Below are 5,128 nucleotides of genomic sequence, written 5' to 3' on the forward strand. Positions count from 1 at the left end.
ACATTCTTAGTTCCTCAGCTTTCTCTTTTGTAAAATAAAGATTTGTTAAGAGCTGAAACACAAATTCAAAGGGATCATCCCTCAATTGGGGCCAGCAGGGAGTCAGAAGGCTCCTAAAGGAACTGGATTCCTTCCCATCCCCTATCTCTCCCTATTGTGATTTTTGGAAGCAGAATAAACAGGAAGTGGAATGTGAGGGGGAGGCCTAGTCAGAGCCACATTCTAAAACAGTCCCTCTCCTGCTCAACAGAAACTCAAAAGCCACAAATTCTAAAACATAGGACCCATTTCTCCCTTTCTGCCGGCCCTCTTCCCTTCCACACATTTTGCATTGGAATCACATATGAGTCCATGAATTTGCAGGGCATAGCAAAGCCCAAATATAGATATACAATGTGGCAACACTATGAGAGAGAAAGGAGTTTTGCCAGGGCCAAGGAGCATATAGAAAGCTCACAGAGGTCAAAGACATTTCAAGGAAACAATGCTGCATTCAGGAAGTATCTATTAGCACCTGTTGTATACTAGGCATCAGGCTATGTGCTGGTGATGATAGCGAATATTACATAGTTCCTGCGTGCAAATTCTGGTATTCTAGAGGATGGTAGAGACAAGTAAACAGGCGTTACAATTCTAAGAAGTGCTATGATGACTGGGTGCATGGTGCTCTGACAGCTCGTAGGACAGGACTTAGATCAGGCCTGGGATTGAAGAATAATCTCACGGACAAGACAACCTCTATGAGATTTTAGGAAATTGGATTACCCAAGTAACCATGGTTTGGGATAGTCTTTTGCGACCAAGTCTAAGAGGCTTGGAGCGGGAATGCACAGAGGATGGAAAATAAAGGCAAGCCAAGGGGAGCAGCATCAATATTGTAACTGTCTTGAAGATAAGAGAGAAACTTCTGTCCCTCTCTATCAGACTATTGAGACAATAGACTCCCAAGAAATTACGTGTTTCCCAGGACACTCATGCTGGGAGAAGGAAAAAGCTGAAGCCTGGTGCCAGGCAGAGGAGGAACCTGTTTTCCAGGAAGAGACATCACACAGTTCCGATAACTTGCCAGAATGCCTTGAAGGAGAGACTAGATCTGAGACAGTGATGGGTCAATGATGGGCGGGACCACATCTGGTCTGCTTGTGCATACCTCTGGCCCTCTATTTAAACCTAAATCTTAGGGCAGGAGCCCTGAACGTGGACTTGGAGGACAGGTAAGGAAAGTCACTGGAACACTCTATTTGCCCCTCTTTCTGATGTGGCCACACTGAATCAATCTATTTTCTATACTTTTCACTTACTTGTCTTCTTTAACTGGTATATTGTGGATGGGTGGCCAAACCTAGCTTGGTAGGGCTATCAAGGACCAGGCTCCACCCCTAATAACACCAGTAACAACATTGTAAAGAGAGTTTTGAAGAGGTTAAGGATCTGCTTACTGATACAATGTGTTGAGGGTACATCACTTCTGTGATATTCCTGCCCCAATACATTTCTGAAATTTAGTTGTGGGGCAACACAACACAGATCCAAATTGAAGGAAATTCTACAAATTATCTGGTCTGTACTTTTCAGAGGTCTCAAGGCCATGAATGCTAAGGACAGAGGAAGTGCTTCAAGTCTAGAGACTGAAATACAGAATCCAGAATATAGTTTGTGATGCTGGGTTAGATCCTGGAACTGGAATTTATCCATCCATCTGTCAGTCATCTATCTATCCACCTACCTACCTATCTATCTATGCATGCATACATGTGTATATCTTTTGCTATAAAAGACATATTTTTAATAGGAGAAGTTTGAATGAAGTGAGTATTAAATAATCATGACGATTTTAGTTTCTGATTATGATAATTGTAATACAGTCATATAAATTGATGCTCTCATTCTTGAGAAGTATTTAAGGGTAAATGAAAATTGTATTTGTAATTTATTTTCAAAAGATAAATGATTCAGAGAGGGGGATACAAAATATGATACCTGGATGAGGAGTATATGGAAAGGATTTTTTGTTTGTTTGCTTGCTTACTTGCTTTTGTATAGCACTCAAAACTTTAACTTTTCTGTAAAAAAAGAAGTTATCTCGAAACAAAAAATTTTGAACTTTGGATCATACAGCTACCACCTCCCAAGTGCTAGAATGATCCTAGTTTATATGACATTGATTCTTGAACACAGGACTTGTGCATTCTAGGCAAGCACTCTACCAACTGAGCTAAATCACCAGCTCCTGTTTTGCTTTTTGAGACATGTTCTTATGTAGCCCATGCTGGCCTCTAACTTTCTATGTAGCTCAGAATGGCCTTGAACTGATTGTCCTGTCTCTACTGTCTCAGTACGGCAATTATGTGTTACTACACGCAGTTTATAGGGTGCTGGGAATCAAACCCAGGGCTTTGTGCATGCTAAGCAAGCATTTTACCGACTGAGTCACATCCTCAGCCCTCAAAGCAAAATGATTTAATAAGCCCTGGTAAGCACTTTGGACTCTGTCTAAGGAGAAAAGGCAATGGTGGATGCTCTGCTTTTAAGTGGTACCTCTTGAGGCAGTGTGGTGAATTCTTCCATCCAGGGAGGATTATGGTAGCCTTAAATACAGTGATGGCAATGGAGGACAGCAAAAGATAGATAAATGAGGAACGTTGCTTTACTAGGAAGTGGAAATCAGAAGGACTGATGGGATGTGATGGAGGTCATAGAGAGAGGAATGAAGATGGCTTTTTCTGGTAATCTTTCTGGATAGGTCTATACTAAATCTGTGTAATGGTTGTAGTGGCAAAGGAGAAGGTTTTAAAAGGAAAGACCACTTTGTTATAGATGTTACCTCGGAGCTAGCCTTGGTTGCAGACTTCCTCATCTTTACTGATAGCACACCATCTTCCAGTGGCCCAGGCCCAAAGTTCTGGACATTGATTTGTCTCTTTTTCTCATATTTCTCAGATCAGGAAATCTTATGGCTTCTTTTCTCAGAAAATAGCAAGTATTTAATGCATCTTGCCTCCTCCACTGATACTACGCTGTCTCAAGCCACTATATGTCCCAGGGACTACTATAGCACCTTCCTAACAAGTCTCCATGTTTATTCTTTCCCTCTCCAGTGGCCAGATGGAGTCTTTAAAAGAAATGTCACATGTTATTTCTCTGTTCAAACCCTGCAAATTCCACTCTTTCAGTGTAAAATTGTCCCTCTAGGCCACGAAGACCCTGTGTGGATTGGTTTCTATTTCTCTGGTCTCATCAGTCTTCTCCTTGATCACCCTACAATAACCTTGTTAAGTGTGTTAAATTTTCCAGAAATAATGTAACAGAAAAGTCTGAAATGACAAAGAATTAAGTAGAAGCATTGCTCACCCTCACATAAAGAAAATGTGAAAGTAAAGTGTCTAGAAATACTGTCGTGTCCCAGTAGCATTCTATCATACCCCAGACTCAGATAGTCTGCTATCATAGCCTCAGCCTCCCTCTCTGAGGATGCTTCATGATACAAGGTGAATGCCAGAGCCCCAAATAGCAAGCTTATGTTTTAAGCTTCTAGCATTAGGGTAAGCAGAAAAAACAGAGGAGTATTAAGTGGCTGCTCTCAACTAAGTCAGTTTCCTTATAAGCCAGAATCACAGCCCTTCCACAAATAATGTTGGGTATAGTATTTGGTTACAAATTACTCACGACTTTCAACTTGAAGGCTTTGGAAGAACTTTGGCTTTGACATTAACAGACTGCTAGCAAGGTTGGAAACTGCAGTTGTTTCTTTCAGGTGGCAACATGCCCAGCAAAAATTAGTTACTAAGGAGAACATAGGAGTGGATATTGGCTTCAATGGCTTGCAGTCTTCACTGCAGACCTCTTCTTTCTGATGCTGATGATCTCACCATTTCCCGTTTCCTCTGCCAACTTGATCACACCCTGGCCTGGTACCACAGGGTTCACCTTTGTGTGAGAGATGGGTGGGGGGAGTTCAGGTTTAGAGTGACACTAGTGAGATAGAAGAAAGGAAGGACAGTAGATGGTATGGAACTCCTGGGCCTGAAGGAAAGAGGAAGAAAAAAAAAATAAAGGCAGGTCAGGGCTCTGCCCTTTGATGACTGTAAAAGTAAAGAGATATTTTATAAACTGTTGATGTGTATCTTTGTTCTCCTTCCTCTGTGACCATAAACACCCAGGGTGGTCTCTGTGTAAATTGGCAGGACAAAGCCTAGTGGTCCTGTGGAGCTTGGGTGTAAGCCATGCCTTTGTTCAGACTTTCTCCTATTTCACATTCTTCCTCTGGGGAGGACATTGGGAATGCTTTCTAGTCATGCATAACATTATCTAGTGCAACTTTCACAAAGAGACGCAAGTGTCTGGAAGGTTTGCCACAAAGACGTTAAAAAGATTTAACTACAATAAATTGCATTAATATATTTTCTGAGTTATAAACTTCTTAGAGGCACAAAAGTGTGCTAAAATTATGTAGTTTAATCAACTGTCTGAGCTAAAGAATTGTCATAGTTTAGTCAAATAGTTTAAGAAACAAAATATATATCTAGTCAAAGTTTATCTGAGAATGTTTGGCTTTTTTCCCCAAGCCTTATCTACATAACACATGATAATTAAAAGTATCAGACTGGTGGAACTAACCTTAGTGGATGTTTAACAGACATACTTTAAAGCCTATACTAATGTGGCCAAAGGGACTTAAAGGACAGTACTCTTGCCCAGGGAGGACATGGAGACCCCACGAGATGGACTTGAACCAGTGTCCAGTCTACAAAGAGGAGATTCAACTCAGAGAAAACATATCACCCAAGCTTCCAATTGAAGCCAGACTTGGTCGAGCAGGACCTTTGACTTATCTTCACATAGATGGAACTGGTAAAAGAAAGGAGCCAGGAACTCCTCCCAAGCCCATGTGACCCCTGAGGAACAGGTCCTCAAATGACCTTAAGTGTAAAAATAAATCGATTTATTTGGGCCCACTGTATGTTTTTAAACACCCAAAAGGAAAGTATAACCAAAGAATAAAGTCATCAGTATATTGATTTAAGAGTTCAAGGGATTACACTTCCCAGACATTAAGCTTAAGTCTATATAAAAAGTTATTTAGACAATTATTTCTCATTGATGATTTTGTTCCTAATCAGAAAGTGCT

This window comes from Nannospalax galili, unplaced genomic scaffold, assembly GCF_000622305.1.
Source record: "Nannospalax galili isolate Female #2095 unplaced genomic scaffold, S.galili_v1.0 scaffold270, whole genome shotgun sequence".
Classification (NCBI taxonomy): Eukaryota; Metazoa; Chordata; class Mammalia; order Rodentia; family Spalacidae; genus Nannospalax; species Nannospalax galili.